The 18,056-nt window shown below is 42.7% G+C and overlaps 1 protein-coding gene across 2 annotated transcripts in view; it reads right to left on the reverse strand.

Annotated features, from left to right (window-relative positions):
• ATG5 (autophagy related 5) overlaps positions 1 to 18,056 on the reverse strand; it is a 153,000-nt gene that overhangs the window by 22,067 nt on the left and 112,877 nt on the right. The window lies entirely within an intron of this gene.

An 18,056-nucleotide genomic window follows, 5' to 3' on the forward strand; every position in this document is an offset into this window, starting at 1 on the left:
CAAATCAATACTTCTTTACTAAAACTCTTATGAAACAAATTCTAGAATCAACGGTGCAGAAGGAATATTTTTAGTATTCTATATCTAAAAAATAGAAACAAAATTATTTTGTTTCTTTTAGAGAAAGCCAAATTAACTTTGCTAACCCTTTGAAACCCCTTTAAAGGGCTGTCCTGAGTGGGAATTTCTTCTTGACAGTTCTATAACTAAATATATTTCCTATAAGGAACAATTTTAGATGACTGATGTAAATGAGGGAATGAATAAGGAGAAGCAAATTTTCTTTAAATTGAAAAAAAGTCACCATGTCAATTTCTTATGTTCATGATTTGGAATTTCTTCCTTATAACACTGGAAATGCAAGCATTTACACAGTTAATAATTTATTAGTTATTTCTGGAATTTGGTACAGACAACTTAATTCATGTAATTGCCTTAAAATGACTGCACCATGAAGAGAAGCAAGTGACAAGGGGTAACTTGCGGGAATTTCTCACCCTTTTCTGTAATCTTGCTGTCTTACTAACAGAAATGATTCTTTTAAAACAACTGATCATTTCCTTCTCTGTGCTAAAAGACAAAATGCCTTTGGACTTCAAGTAGCAAGATTACCTTAGTAGGTATCTGGCCATTTTTAGTGGAAAGGAAAGAAAGGAGAGCACTTTAAAGACGAGCAGTAACAGGTTATCAGCCAAGTGATATTTTTATTTTAAATATTCAACTTCTTGCCACACATCCATGCCTAGCAATAGGACACACAAACATACAACTTTCAACAGAGAATCTATCCTTGCAATTTCAGATTGACTTTTGAAGTTTGTTATAAACAAAATATGAATGAGGTACTAAAAACACATTTTGTAAAAAATATAATTTCATATTACATCAGTCCTGAAGTTCATAGAATCATAAGGAAGTAGCTGGAAGAGAACTCACAAGGTCATTTAGTCCAGCTCCCTGGCTCGAGGCAGGATCATCCTTGACTAAACCATCCCACTCAAGCGCCTACTCTTGAAAAGATACAGGGATGAAGATTCCACAACAACTTTAGGTAGCCTGTTCCAATGCTTGACCACTTTCACAGTGAGAAAGTTTCTGTTAATCTCCAACCTAAATTTGCTCTAATGAAGCCTGAGACTGTTGCTCTAACTCCTGTTCCCTATGGCCATCCTCTCTATAATCAACCTTCAGCTATTTAAAGACTGTTACAAAATCTCCATCAGTCTTCTCTTCTCCAGACTAAATAACCCTAGGTTCTTGAAGTCTTTCCTCACAAGCCTTGCCACCCAAGCTCCTAATCATTTCTGTTGCTCTGCACTTGACTCTTTCCAATCTGACCACATTGTTATTTAAATCTGGGACCAAAAACTGGACACAGTACTTTGAAGTACACAGTGTTAAACAAAGTGGAAAAATCACTCCCCTTGATTTGCAGTTGACACTCCTGTTAATACAATCCAGCATGCTCTTGTTTTTTTGTAACACACACATTGTTGGGTTATATTCAGCTTAGAGTCTGTTCAACAGACCTCCATTCCTGGGGGCAGGGCAGCAAGGGGGAGGGCAGTTCCTGTGCAGCATGCCTGGCCAGGAAGAGGGTAAAATGGTGCACAAAATGCACTGGCGGGGAGAGGGGGGAGGAGAGAGAGACCCAAGCTGCCCACTCTGCGTTTGTGGTCAGAGGGAAGGGGGCACCCACATGACATGTGCACCCCCTGCCACCCTGGTCTACACAGTATGCAGCCCTCAGCTGCAACTCCACCCAACTTGGTGTCATCTGCAAATCTGCCAAGCAGGCACTAAATGCTGACACATAGTAAAACGTTTAACTATAACGGCTCTACAAACAGCTAAGGACCTGGTTATGCATTGACAAAGTCAATGCATTTGTACAAAGCAGGGTTCAGTTGAAAGCACACTTCACTGTTCAAACATAATAGCATTTATCTACCTTTGATTAAGTTTGAGAGAATTAACTTTTAGCTTTAATTATAGGTCCCTCTCCCCCTTTATAAACAGAGATGCATAACAATTTACTTTTGGAGAGAATATTAACTGCCATTAATAGAAGCCTCAATTATAAGTTTGAATTGAAAAGTGTAGTCAATAGTAGGCAAATATCTACCATATGAATGAACAAAAAAAATCCTATAGTATTATTCTATAAAGTTTACTATACTTATTATATCATGATAGATGTTTAATTTTTTTTAAATTTCCATTCAATAATGATATACATTAAGTAGTAGAAAAGAAAAACATCTTTAGAATAAAAAAAAGCTTATTCTAGATTGTTACCTTCCCAAGTGCTATCCCACAGTCAAAAGATAACATACCAAATTATGAGTGTTTAGTTAAGAGAAAAATAATCAGAGATTTATAAATTTTCCAAATTTATAAATAATAATACTACGCTGTATATTTTTAAAGAAGTTACTTTTTATAAAGGTAAAACACAAAAAGTGTCCTTCATTTTTTCTATATGCCATAAGTACGGGTGCACCAATAAAGATTTTTTTGGCCAATACCTATGGCTAAATATTGACCAGCCATATCAGCTGATAACTGTCCAACTGCTGATACGCAGCCTGGCAGCTTGGAGAGCAGCATCTGGCTGGTAAATCTGTTGGTGGGGAAGGGGCGTGCGGGATGAAAGGGGCATGAATATGCAGGGCCATCCCTGGGGGGTGAGGTGGCGAACTGAGGTGACCGCCCCGGGCCCCCTGCTTTGGGAGGCCCCTCATACTGCCACCAGCTTTGTGTCCAGCCACTTGCTACCCACCCCCTCCAGACGCCACTGCTGTGGATGGCAGCAGCAGCTTCTTTGGGTCCAGGGTGTGTGTGATTGGACTAGGGGCGGAGCTCCGCATGGGCTGATTTGCCCCAGGCCCCACACCCTACTCGGGCTGGCTCTGCATGGACAGGTTAGATTAAAGTCCTCATGGTGAGGGAGGGAGTGGGGCTGGGGCAAGTGCTGCACAGCTAGGGCAAAGTGAGACACAGGACAGAGTAGAGGTGCAGCTTCTCCAGGGAGGGAATGGGGGGGTGGCTTCCACCGCTATGGGCATCCCCAGGGAGGCATAAGGGGCACGTACTTCCCTGATCTGTGCGCAAGATGAGGACAGGCTGCCTGCTATGTGCTCAGGGCTGGGGGCTATGCAGGGGCTGCACTCAGGGCAGATGGTGATGGGAGGAGGGGCTACAAGGTGGGCTACACCCACCCCAAAACTCACTGCAGCCACCTCCCCTAGCCTCCCTCCCAGTGCCACCAACCCCAAGTGCAGCCCTGGCCCAGTCCCGGGAAGACCCTGGCGCAGCCCCCGGCCCCGTCTGCACAGCAGACAGCCTGCCCTCACCTTGCGCACAGATCCAGGGGTCACGTGCCCCCCCCAGTGGTGCATGCAGCAGCAGGAGTGGTGTGTGCAGCAGCAGGCCCCATGCATGCTATGTCTGTATGAACACAGACATTACTGGCAACATTATCGGCCATATCTGTCAAAAAATGCTGACTGCTGATCACGTCTATTTTTCTTTTATTGGTGCCAATACGATATGGACCGATGTACTGGTGCACCTCTAGCCATAAGTACACTTCAATCTGTTTAAGGTAGCAAAAAAAAGGAGTTGGCTGTATAGACCAATTTCGTATTTTATTCTTTGGTCTGATAGTGACAGGATGCTTCATTTAGCAATTTTTAATTAAAATTTGTTAGTGTTAATATTTTGTTCAGAGGAGTAAATTTCCAAGATACCGAATATCTATGGTGCCTACCAGATACTCAGTTCGTGTGAAAATCAAGCCCTTAATTTTTCAGACTTTTCTGAAACAAATCTTGACAAAAAACATTCAGCTTAAATAATGAAAGACAAATTTAATTTGGGGCAAATTACTCAACCCATTTAATTGTATATAAAACAATTATTTCATATTATTATGCCAAACTGTATTTTTAAGGGGTATGAAATGTCATGAAAACAAATTAAATGAAACAGTTTTCTTCAAGCCACAACATTTCACTACAGTGCCATATCTACTTGTTTGGGGTCTTTCTCTGCACCACCACAATACAGAGAGCACTTCTATAGCTTATTAATTAATACAGACAGAACTTATGGCCTTAATTGCCATTGATATGATTAGCCAGGTTCTCTAAAGTAAAATTATGTTTGCTTTCTCATCTACAAATATAATTGGAAAAAGCTGTCTTGCTATTTTTAATGCATGTGCTGAAATCTGAATGGGTACCAACTTTCCGACCCATTGTGTGAGTATTTCATTTTGTAACTGCTGGGAAAAAGCAGATATTAGCATTTTATATATATACTTCCATTTGGCTTTGAAAGCATAGCTGATATTTAGGAAAGGACTTCTGAAAGTCTCATGTGAATGAATAACACAGTTTTAATACTAAATTAAAGAATGCTTCTCCCTTTCTCAGAAACACAAATTTGAAAATCTTCAAATTAGCTTTTCTTATATATAAGAAATGCCAACACATGCCTGCAGTGGCCGAGGCTAGAAGCTGGGGGATGCTAAAGCAGCCTTCCCTTCCCTTCCCTTCCACAGTACTGAGCTAAGGTGGGGCGTGGTCAGGCCCCAGCAGGGTGCTCTGATTAGGGAAGGGTTCCCATCCGCCCCTCCCTCCGACCAGCAAGGATGCCAGCAGGAAGTTGAAAACAGAGCACTGAGTTACACAGCAAGGAGTTATACAGGGAGGTGTTAGCATTTATCAGCCCACCAAACAAAACAAAGCCTTTCTTATTAGTTTAAGCAACTAAAACTTAAACAACTTTTTCCACGTGAAGAATAGAAGGACATTACCAGCTATTTGTTGATTATCTCCAAAAAGCCGTAAGCTGACGCTGACCTGTCTGCCTTTGTTCTGTCTCCCACAGCATGGACTGTAGCCAGGCATGTGGTATGCTAGCTAATGCTGAGAGGGGATCTATGTAAGGCATGGGGGGGAGGGGGAAATCCCTGCTTGAGCAGGGAGTGGTGGGAGGGGAGGGAGCAGGAGGAAGCCAGGCAGAGGCCACTGTACCTGCAGTCTCTTTTGGAGTTCTAGCCAGGAAGCAGAGCAGCAGGGCCAGCCCTCCTGGGCTGAAGCAAAGAGCAGAGCCCCACCCAGTTTGCAAAGCATCTGGGATGCTGGGGGAGTCTGGTTTAACTTAAACCAGGAAGAGGTCTGGGACAGACATTGCATAAACCAGTTTGACCCAAATCAGTTAAGTCTGATACTACATTCAAACAGGTTCATCTCAAATGGTTTCAACCATTTTCAAATCGGTTTATGTGCACTGAACATCTGTTGTGTTACAGGTTTAAACAAGTTTCTGATCACTTAAACTAGTTTATGTATAATATCTGTCCCTAGCCTTATAGATGGTCAGGGAATGGGGAAGATATAACTGTTCATTCCTATCAAGTGAAACTTTTGAATGGCTGGGGGTGCAAGCCCTCAAGCTACATGCCACACCGCGCTGTACTGGGGATGCCTTCCTGCCCCCTGTCACAGTGTACACCGTCCCTTTCTCACTGTACCATGGCAGTGCTCCTGCATCCTGGACTCCATGCTCTATTGGGCTTGGCTCTGGTGTGGGAGCATGGTGCAACAGAGCATGCACCGCCCCCCTCCCACCCCTGCTCCTACTTAGCCCAGTCCCCCAGGGAGCCACACAACCAGTGCTGCACAAACAAGTGTGCTCTGGGCCCTGGCGCATGAGTTACCACAGGAGTTTGTACAGAAGTGCACATAGAAAGAGCAGTTGGAAGCCTCCCATGGTGACACACAGCACACCCTGAGCTGCCAAAGTCCCCCTACACCAAGGGACAGACCCGTGGCGCAGGACCTCCAGGAAGTGATCCAGGGACCCAGGAAGTTGCCCAACAGCCCAGGAAGCCAGGGGATCTCCCTTCAAGACGCTGCTTGAGCCTGTCTACCTAGCAACAGCAGCAGCTGGTAATGACCACATAGGGGTAATTACACCCACCTGGTCTCCTACTTACATAAACACCTAGGGAGATGCAAGACCAGGGTCTGCCACTGTAACATGGTGATGACTTCAGTACATGCCATACCCGCAGGCTTCCTGGTCTGGCTCTTCTATATGAGAATTGCCAGCTTGCTGAGAAGGGCTTTAAACTAGGCATGTCCAGGGGAGCGGGGGAAGGTTCCACTGAATCTTCGAGCCATGATGAAGATTCAACACTGACAAGTGCAAGGTGATGCACCTGGGGAGGAAGAACTAGCACCACATCCACTGAAAGGCTGGGAATTCAGTTAGTAGTACAGAAGTCCTCGACTTCAGAAGGGCAGATTTTGGAAAAACTCAAGAGTCTAGTTAGAGAGGCCCTCTGTGATCAGCAACTGGATGATCTGGGAGTTCAGGAATGGGGGTGCTTCCTTAAGGGAGGCAATTCTCACTGCTCAAACAGAGGCCATTCCTACACAGTTAAAAAGTAGAAAAGGAGCCAAGAGACCTGCTTGGCTCAACAGGGATATTAAGGAACTCTTGGAAAAGAAAAACGAAGCATACAACCAATGGACAAATGCTCTAGCCACCAGAGAGGAGTATACACTTCTATAGCCAGGTCTGCAGGTACGACACACAGAAAGCCAAGGCAGGCATACAGATCAAGCTGACAACTGAAATTACAGACAACAAGAAGTTCTATAGGGAGCAACAAAATCAAGCTCCTCTGTGGGATCCCTGCTGAATACCCAGGGGCAGCCCATAGTTTATCCCTACTAAAATACTTACTTCACATTGGTATTCATGAAGTCAGATGGGAGCTATTCACCTGTCCAGAGGCCCAGGGACATGGGGAAAACAACAGACCACATAAAATTGGTCCTGAACAGGTGAGAGGACTCTTAGAACATCTGAACGTTTTGAATCTGCTGGACCAGATAACCTGCGTCCGAGAGCCCTGAAAAAACTGGCTATTCTTATAACAGGGCCTCTAGCAAAGGTGCCTGAAGAGTCATGGAATTTGGGAGAGGTCCTGGATAACTAAAAGAGGGCCAAGATGGTGCCTATCTTCAAAAAAGGCAAGAGGGATGACCCTGGAAACTACAGACCAGTCAGTTTGACTTCAGTCCTGGGAAAAATCTTTGAAAAAATTAAGGAAGCCATCAATTACAAGCTCATAAGTGGTGAGGTATTAAGAAGCAAACAGCATGGCTTTGTCGAGGGTAGATCATGCCTGACTAACCTGGTGTTCTTTAATGAGCAGATAACTAACCAGCTGGACAAGGGACACAAGGTTGATATCATTTACTTAGATTTCAATAAAGCCTTTGATTTGGTTTCCCATGAGACTCTCTCAATTAAATTGAAGGGTACTGGCCTAGACCAGTCTACAGTGAAGTGGGTGGACAACTGGCTTAGAGGCCAATCCCAGAGAGTTGTAATCAATGGGATGGCCTCATCCTGGAAGGCCATCTCCAATGGTGTCCCCAAGGGATCAGTGCTTGGACCCATGATCTTTAATATATTTAGTAATGACGTGGATGAGGGGTTGGAAAGCTCAATGATTAAGTTCATAGATGATACCAAGCTGTGGGGAAATGTAAGCACATCAGAGGATAGGGTAAGGAACCAGGATGACCTTGACAGACTAGCAGTACAGGCTGAATGGGATCAGATGAGGTTTAACAAGGAAAAGTGCTGGGTTCTCCATCTGCGTAGGAAGAACCTACACCATACCTACACAATGGATGGTGGTCCACTGGTTGGCACAGCATCTGAGCGGGACCTCAGGGTTACAATCGACTGGAAGATCAACACGAGCCAACAGTGAAGAAGTTCCCAACAGGGCAAATAGAAGTCTGGTGGGCATCAGTCGATGTGTTGCAAACAGATTCAGGTAGGTGCTTCTTCTTTTCTACTTGTCATTGGTGAGTCCACAACTGGAGTACTACGTCTAGTTCTGGGCACTGCACTTCAGGAAGGATGCAGATAAGCTCAAAAAGGTACAGAGAAGGGCTACCGGTATGATTATGGGCCTGGAGGACAGGTCCTATAAGGACAGCCTCAGGGAACTGGGCCTGTTCAGTCTGAGTAAGAGAAGACGGAGGTGACTTGATAGGCAGCTGTCAAGTAGGCAGCTATGTCAGGAGTGAGCACCAAGACCTAGGGGAGCAACTCTTCAGGAAGGCACCCCTTGGGAGGACGAAGACCAATAGGCACAAGCTAATAGAGGGAAAATTTAGGCCGATCATAAGGAAAAACTTCTGGTCTGTAAGGGTATCTAGAATCTGGAACATATTGCCACCAGAGGTGGTACAGTTGACATCCTTGGAGGTGTTCAAAAGGAGGCTGAATAAACACTTTGTTGAGCTCATTTGAGCCCAATAACCTGCTCATGGCAGGGAACCACACTTGATGATTTTGCAGGTCCCTTCCAGTCCTTCGACTGTATGATTCAGCCTTCCCCTGACTTAATCTCACCCCCCTCCTCCCCGCAATGTACCATACTAGCACTCCTCTGCTGCACTGTGCACGGTGCCTAGGTCCCCTTCCCCACGCTGCCTGGCCACAGGCTCCCTTGGCCCTGCCACCCTGCCCCACCCCCAGGAACAGGGGCAAGATGTGGGAGCCAGAGGAGACAGGGTAAGCCCAGAGACTCCAGTGGCAAGAGCAGCAGCTGGGAGTCTGAGCTGAAGTTGGACAGCCCACAGGCAGCACGTTGGGCAGCCCTGTTGTAGGACAGTTAGGCAGTAGACTGAAGCCTGCCAAACTCTGGCTAAACCCTGTACACACAAAGAATTGCCCAAAGTGTAAGATGCAACAGTACTGTTCTTATCTGTTCAATCCAGGAGTCAACAGGTAGTTTCCTTCTGTTGGTCCACTCCAGCCAAGCCCATGACAGATAATTCTGAACTAAGGGCAGATGTTTCTGCTATGTATCTAGAAGTATTCAACTGCATATATTCCAGTCCGTTATTACAGTGCTTTTTATCATTTGTAATAAAATTAGGAGACTAGAAGGGCAATACTGTAAAAATATAATTTTCTATATGAATTACTTACTGTAAATCAGTGCTTAGAAAAATAACAAAAACAATATGTAGTCTTTTATACAGATTACATGAAAAAAGCTGAGTTAATTAAAAACAGTTGACTACTGAAGAGCACTAAATTTTACAGTATCATTCAGTACTGCATGTCAAAAACCTTGAAATAAAAGCACTAATGACACTGCTGCAGAAAGAGGTCAGTTCATGCAGCTTTTCTGAATGAACAATGCTGTGAAAACTGGAATTGATTGATAGCCTACCGTTTGCGTCACAATGCCCAAATGTTTACCATTTAAATCCTCAAGAAAGCATGAGACAAAAATCAAAACAAGTTTTACAAGACTTCAACAATGCTAGTAAATTCAAATTGTGTCCAGAATGGTTTAGAGATGACAGAACTGGAGGAAAACAGTTTCTTTCTACAGCATACAACTTGTTTCTTTAATGGAAAAATAAAAAGCTCAAGAAACTTCCAGGGAGAGAACGTAACAGTTATTCTTGAATGGTAAAATTCTGTATTTTAATTCATGTTACCTTCCCTTCCCCACCCCCCAGCACTTACTTAGCAAACTGCATTACTAAGTACACACCACCAGAGTTTTCTTTACTCAAAGCAAAGCATGTTGCATGGAATGCATCAGTCCAGCAAAAGGAGTTACCCATTTGTAAATGTAAAAGAATTATCAGAGTTAGAAGAAACTGAGGTCTAAATACAGAAGTATTTTCTCATCCTCATAGACATTACAAGGTTGATATCAAATCAGTCTTCTTGGGGATGGTCATGACCTCAAGAATAGCTTATACGTAAAAAACAAATGGTACCAGTATCCTGAAAATGAAGGCACCATAACAGATTTGATAGGTATATGGAAAAAATCCAGAGACTGAACTAAAGAAAGTGCCAATTGCTTCTTAGAGCAGTGGCTCTCAACCTTTTTATATTTTCGGCACCCCTCGTTAGACACAAGGTACTTTTTGGAAAATGCTAGCTCCTAATTTCACTTGTGTTTTTTTTTTTACTATGGAAAAATAATTGAGAATTTCTTGTTGCAGAGAACTTAGAAAGACCACAACCAGGCAGACTGTTTTTAACACTTTGGATTCCTATTTGAAATCTCTAGGTTTAATCTTGTGAATCATGTTTTCACACCTAACAATGCTAACACTGTATAGCACCCCAGGGCACCTGAGAAAGATCTCAAGGAAACGCATGATGCCACAGCATCTTGTATAAGAACTAGTCTAAAAAGATCATAAAAAAGAACAGTGATGGTAAACTGCATCTCTTAGACAAAATCCCTTCACTTCTCATTTCATGAGAATTAGAGTCTGTTGGCATGATCTAGCTCAGTTATTCTCAACCGGAGTGTCACAGCACCTTGGGGTGCCTTGTGATACTTTTAAGGGTAATGCAGGCTGTTATCCAATATTAGCACTGTTAGGTATGCAAACATGATTCACAAGATAAACCCAGAGTTTTTTGAATAAGAGTCCATAGTGTTAAAAAACACTCTGCCCTATTGGGATTTTCCGAGTTCTCTGGAACAGAAGAATTGCTCTATTTTTTCCTGTAGTCCAAAAAAAAAAAAAAAAGTGAAAACTAAGAGCTGACAGTTTCTGAGAGGTGCCTCGAGTTGATCAAAGGGTGCCTAGAGTCCAAAAAGGCTGAGAAACACTGATCTTAGCAGCAGTTAGCACATTCTTTAGTGCAGTTTCTAGATTTGTTCCATTACTTATTCATGTGATCACAAAAAATGGAAAGACATCACCACTTCTATCCACAACAACAAGCACATTATACACAACTTTATTTGTTGAACAAATTACTATGCCACCTTAACCACTATAGCTCGCTATCAGACCAATGGATGAAAAGTGGCTTGTTAACATTAAATGTTAGGAAAACGAAGATCATGTCAGATAAACGTTTTGAAGCATGAATAGCCATGCTCATATCAGTTTGCAACAAGGCACCTGGAACTGATGGCATTCCCACTAAAATCTTCAAGCAGGGAAAGGAGCTCACATCATGGTTCCACACACTCCTCTTAAGGGTCTGGAATAAGGAGAAAATCACAGACAACCTCAGAGATGCCACAACTGTGACAATCTTCAAAAAAGGAAATAAGTACGACTGGAAATCGCAGAGGGATCTGCTGTCCATCACAGAAAAGATCATTGCAAAAACCCTCCTGAACAGTCTTTTTCCATTTGTTGAAGAGTTGGTCCCAGAAATTCAGTGTGGTTTTAGGACATCCAGAGGCACAACTGGTATGTTCTTCACTGCTCACCAGATGCAGGAAAAATGTTGGGAACAACATAAACCTCTCTACATAGGCTTCTCTGACCTCATGGAAGCCTTCAACTATGTCAACTGAGAAGTGCTATGGAGGATCCTTCTGAAGTATGGATGCCCACCAAAATTCATCATCATTCTTTGACAGCTCCATAATGGTATGCAAGCAGTGGTTCTCAATAATGGATCTATCCCTTTTGAGGTAAGATGGGAGTTAAGCAAAGCTGCATTATGCTCCAGCACTCTTGTCAATATTCCTTATGGTGATGCTACATCTGACCACCAACAAGCTTCCATTTGGAATGGAGCTACACTACAGAATGGAAGGTAAACTGTTTAATCTCAGTCAACTCCAAGCTAAAACCAAGACTACCCTGACCTCAGTCATCAAGCTCCAGTATGTTGGTAATGCTATAGTGTTTGCTCACTCAGAAGCAGACTTTCAGGCAATTGTTGATGTCTTTACTGAGGCATACAAGAAAATGGGATTGATGCTTAACATTCAGAAAACTAAGGTCCTTTGTCAACAAGCTCTTAATGAGAAGTCCCCAGCTCCTGTAATTCAGATTCACAGTTAGACTCAGGAGAATGTTGACTATTTCCTACATCTTGGAAGCCATCTCTCACAGAAGGCTGACATTGATGAAGAAAACCAACGCTGCCTCATATGTGCAAGCACAGCCTTCAGACACCTGAGGAAATGGGCTTTTGAAGATTTTGACATTAGATTTGACACCAAGTTCATGGTTTATTGAGTAGACGTGATCTCCATCTTACTGTATGGAGCTGAGATGTGGACAATGTACAGGAGACATCTCAAGCTGCTAGAGAAGTATCATGAACGCTGTGTGCAAAAGATTCTTTGAGTCCAGCAGGAAGACGGATGCACCAGTGCTAGCATCCTCTCACAAGCAAACACCGTGAGCACCGAAGCAATGATCATCCAACATCAACTTTGCTGGGCTGGCCACATCATCTGGATGTCTAACTCCAGACTTCCCAAACAGGTTTTGTTCTCCCAACTCAGCCAAGGCATATGCTCAAGAGAAGGGCAGAGAAAGCACTTTATGGATGTCCCTAAGGCCAACTTGAAAAAAATGCAACATCAACATCAAATTATGGGAGACTAATGCCCAGGACCACCCCAAATGGAGGAAAAGTCTGCTGCAAGGATCTCAGTATGTTGAAACCTTACAACAACAACAGAAGGCAGAAAAATCTTATTTGTTAGGTGTGGATTTTCTTTTAGTATTCACTTCCACGTGGCCAAATTTAAGGGCACAATGGGACATGAGATGTGACTGAACAGCAAGTGCTTTCATGTCACTTTTTAATTTGCCAGAGACTGTTCAAGCACTCATAATAAAATGCATGAAGTAACTTGCATAGCAATGCTCCAGTATGAGCGAGAATGATGCTACCCGTTTTCATCTATTTTTTCCTGCACAGAACCAGTTTATGTGCAGCTTCTGTTCCTAGCCTACCAACTTTCAGATCATGCCATAAGCCCTATCATTCTCCACAGCTCTTCTTTGAGAGGTAGCTTCAGTTGTCGGAGGCATTTTTGTTTATTTGGCAACTGAGCTGTTTCAAAATGCTATCACTTTCCCAAACTTGGGCAATTTTTTAAGGAAAGACTTATTAGCATAGTCTGCCTATTTGCACAATTTTGTTGGAAACAAACTGCGTTTAACAGGAATCTACTGTGGGTCTGTTGTGAAAACAAGGTATTAAGGCACAGGATCTTTATCTAGAAATCACTCTTCATTAAGCATAGGTAAAGACATTCAAAAAGCTCAAGCCTGAATTGATTCAATCTTTGGAAGTTAGTCTAACCTGAGTAGACTGAACCAATTTACTAGTGAATAGACATTTACTTTTGATTCCGGAAATGCAGCCATATGCCTGCAGTGGCTCAGGCTAGAAACCGGAGGGTGCTAGACCAAGTTTTCAGCTGGAGGGAAACTGAGCTTGGGGGGGGGGGGGTGGCCAGGGTCCTGCCTGAGGGGATCTTCAGCATGGGACAGAGCCAGTTCCATGCCCATGCCACTCCCCTCTTCCCTTCAGACTACTGGTGTCCGGCTGCCGTGGCCCCAGGTACACAAGCAGAGACTATTGATGCCTGCGCTGACCCTGCTCAGAGTGTGGGAAATAAACCTCCCCTTCCCCTGAGGGTACCAGCATCTGGCCATACTCCCATTCCTGCTGCTGGAGCAGTGAGTGGGGGGCAGGGGAGCTGGGGATGCCTGCCACTGCTGCTGCCCCTTTGCCAGGCAGACGCAGCTTCACTCGAGCAAGGTTTCACAGTGATAGTGATCCAGCTCGGGAGAAGGATGGGGACAACCTTGCTTGGCTGGAACAGACAGCCCAGCCCAGGGCTGCAGAGCATGCTGGGATGCTGGGGGACTCTGATTTAACTTAAACCAGGAAGGAGTCTGGAACAGAAGTTCCATAAACCTGTTTTACCTCAATCAGTTAAGTCTGATACTACATTCAACCAGGTTTATCTCAAATCAGTTTCAGTCATTTTGAAACTGGCTTATCTGCAAAGAACTTCTGTTGCTACAGGTTTAAACCAGTTTCTGATCACTTAAAACCAGTTTATGTGCAGCTTCTGTTCCTAGCCTACCAACTTTCAGATCATGCCATAAGCCCTATCATTCTCCACAGCTCTTCTTTGAGAGGTAGCTTCAGTTGTCGGAGGCATTTTTGTTTATTTGGCAACTGAGCTGTTTCAAAATGCTATCACTTTCCCAAACTTGGGCAATTTTTTAAGGAAATGGCCAAGTAATTTAACCTTTTGTCAAATTAAAAGCTGTGATCCAAAGTTGGGATGACAGATCACAAAGTAAAAATCACCAAACTATTTTAATATGGGCAAAACTGTATCTTCCCTCCTGTTTTCAGAAGTCGCAATCATTTTGACTGAGGTTTTTCCAAAAAAAATTCATCTGGTGTGGAAAATTTTAGTAAAACAATTAAAGCTAAACAAAGTTACAAGCAACTGAAATCAAAATCTTTGAAAGAGAAGACATGTACACGTGAGCCCTTCTTATAACAAGTTGTATGCACATATCTCTCTCACACATGCAGAAGAGACAGCACACCCTTATCCACTCACTTACAGACCTGTGCATACACTAAAAAAAATTACAATACTACCTCCACCCTTAGCGCACATGCACACACACAAAAATGACACTTATTTTCCTGTCATACTAGGAAATTTTTTGCATGCCTACCTTTCAAGTACCTTCCTCCATCCAATTGGTGGGGTTTTAGCTTATTTTTGTAAGCTCAAATGCATGGTTATTTCTTGCATAAACTAAACACCTCTCTACTTCCCTTTATACATAATTCAGTTTTTACTAACATACTGGTATTTGTACAATCTTGTATTTTATCACTTTGAATACAATTAACGTTGTTAAACCACCTTGCTTTCATGTGAATAAGGGTATAGACCAGTGATTCTCAATCAGGGTGCCTTGAGTTTCTTTCAAGGGTGCTACAGGGCACCATATGGCACACAACCTTTACACTGTTAAGTGTACAAACAGTATTCACAAGATAAACCCAAAGATTTCAAAGAGAAATACACAGTTGTTGTCTTTTTGAGTTCTTTGCAACAAAAAAAAATTCTCTATTATTTTTCTGTCAGCATAAAAGGGGTGAAAACTAAACGCTGGCATTTTCCAGGTGGTCCTTTGAGTCTGGTACAGACAAATGTAACAACTGTATCAACAGGAAATAATTACTGAAATAAGCTCTGATGATATACCATGTTAGAACTGCTGATAAAGTTACAAGTTGCCTAATTGTTTATATCACTACAGGAACATGTAAGTCTCACAACTGATATGTGCTCCAAAAAGGAGATCCTTCTTTCCTTTCGAAGCAGTTAAGTTACTGCTTAATCCATAGCCTGAGACTGTTCACGTGGATGCATTTTTTTCCTCTTTGGACAGTTAACCAATAGTATTACTTAACAGAATTGCTTAAAGATAATGCAAGTGAAACGTTCCAAATGTTTTTCACCTTTTGTTATTTAGGGAGATGATTATTTCCACATGTTAAAAAAGTATTAGTAAATGTTTAAATAAAATAACATGAATGGCAGGAAAAACATTCTTGAAATCCAAGTTAATTTGTAAAGCAGTCACACTTCTTAGTTAAAAAAAATCAATCATATTTACCTAATTTTGTAATATACAGCTGCTAAGCAAAATATTTTACAGACTATAGATGGTTTTAATTCAGCTGAATTACAATTGATGATTACTGAATAGCCACATTATGGAACCTTTTCTATTACCAGAGTATCAGATGTTCTACATGTGTACATATAGCCAAATACCACATTTCAGATGAATAATTAATAAATGACCTTCTTAGGTATAAGTAGTCCAAAAATAATATATTTAGTGATATTACATGTTAATCTTTGCAAAGACTCTTATTCTCCTCTTCAGAAAGAAAGTTTACATAAGAGGGTGAGAAACAGAATTAGTAAAGAAAGGTAAGATTTAATGCACAGTGGGAGGAAGCTGGAACATGCTTCTCCACTTCTCACCACTAAACCTTCTCCTGGCAACTGAAGCTCCACACTAGTAGGAAAAGTAAGAATATGGAGCCACTGGTAGAGGGGAAGTATACTTTGTGCTCCTGCTGCCCTGATCCTCTCCTAGGAGCTCTATGCTCTAGCTTTCTCCATCAGCACAGAGCTGATACCAGAGCATGCAGCCACCAGGAAGGGGGTTGCATATCAATCTCTCCACACCCCAGCCCCAAGGCAGGAATGGAGGGTACAGAGGGAAGCCATAGCTCCCATCAAGCTGACTGGCCAGGGGAAACATGGCCAGGTGGTGTGGGAAAATTTCAGTTAATCAGTAGTTGTGGTTAACTGAACTTCTCTGAACTTCACCTAGCTCTTAGCAAAAGATTCAGCCCTCTCCAGGGAAGGCTGAAAGTGCTGGTATTGGGTCATCAGACAGCTTGGCCAGAAGAACAGGTGAGGGAGGAGAACAGCCCTGTGCCATCCAGCTGGAATAAAGAGCACTGGGGGGCGGGGACGGGGACAACGACACTGAACTACCTGCCTGGCTGTAGGAGCAGGGTGCAGAACACACAATACTGTCTCCAGAAGACTCCTGCTGCTTCTGGCTGGGCTTGGCTCAGGGGCTCCTTGCAGCACAGCTCTCTCCCCATCTCCCTTCCCAAGGCAGGGACAAGGCATGGGTGTCCTAAGCATACCCGTCGACCAGCCCTCTACGATCAAGATGGAGCTGTGCAGGTCCGAGATGACAGTGAGCAGTACCATGTGACTGCTCCGAACATGTGCTACATTTTATGCGGCATAACATTCCACAGACTTAGTATGGTCTAACATGTAACAATACCCTGAGAAGCAATTTAGCACCTCTCCCTTGTGAGAGTGAGTGTGAACAAACACTCAACATGACTTCCTTTACTTGCACACAGCAGGAATCTGACAGGAGGGGAGGGAATTTGTTTGAAAAACTGTGAACAGGACAAGAGGAGTAGAGAGAAAAACACATATACAAAAACAACTCATATTCCAGGAGAGTGTGGAGCCCACCACAACTCCTGCCTTACACCCCGCCCCCCCCCCCAGTGTTTGGACAGGTCTCTCATGCTCTGTGCAGTGGTTTAAGTGGCTCATTTGCCAAGGGTGGCGATGGTGGGGGGGGATGGGGAGACAGGAACAAGCAGCTGATAATTAGCAGCACAGCAGAAGGTAGGGGAGGGGGGTGATAGACCCTGCCAGCAGCTCTTCAGCTGCCCTTCCTGGTGTTGAGTATTAACAGAGAAAGTTCCTAGGGTGCATTTACCTCTTTGGATAGTTTACCATGTGAATGTGAAGCAGGTCACATGGCATAATATTACCTGTTGCTTGATAGAAATGTTGTCTGTTTGGAACCATACAGCTCTAACCATAACTGACAATAATATTCTCAACAATTCTCAACATAGTAGCTTTCTGTCAAAAAGGTGACAATGCTACTCTGATATATTTGTAAGTTAATCATTTAAAAGCTAACAGCAAAACAGTGGCAAACACAAGAATAAAAAAACCAGTTGCAAAGCTAGCTGCCAATAAAATCCATTTGAAATAACAGTAGCTATATAAAAGAATTGGCACTCTGTCATATTGTGTGCTGTCAGAAAGTATCTATAATAATTTTTAAAAAATCAACAAGATCATCAAAAAGCCCTACGTTCTTGTTGTAAGCTGATGCATATAGGAAGATCAACTGGTAGGGTAAAAGCAACCTGCCTCTTTCCTCTGAAATACATAAGCGTTTCTTAAAATGCACTGATTTTACCTGTGAATGCAGTCTGCACTCCCATTGGCTCATTAGAAATCAGTATTTCTAACAGCAGCATTAATATAAATTATTGTCTGAAGTTTGACATAAGGCAGAGGTATTTTGGAAAAAATAATTTTTAATTGCATGGCCACGAGCTAACATGTTTATATAAGCTCAAACACACAGAATTAAGGTTACACCAATAAAGCTAGCATGCCTTGACTCTGATTTGTCTTTGTAACCCAAATGACATTTTTAAACAACTTTCTGGAACGCACTTTCATAATGCAATTCTTTTTTCAAGTATTTTTTTTAAAACATTTAAAAAACAAAAAAGGTAAGGAAACATTTTCAAAAGTGCTGAAGTGACTCAAACTCAAGTCCATCAGCTTTCAGTGAGACATG

Source organism: Crocodylus siamensis, chromosome 1, assembly GCF_052110815.1.
Source record: "Crocodylus siamensis isolate JL-2025a chromosome 1, ASM5211081v1, whole genome shotgun sequence".
In the NCBI taxonomy this organism is placed as follows: Eukaryota; Metazoa; Chordata; order Crocodylia; family Crocodylidae; genus Crocodylus; species Crocodylus siamensis.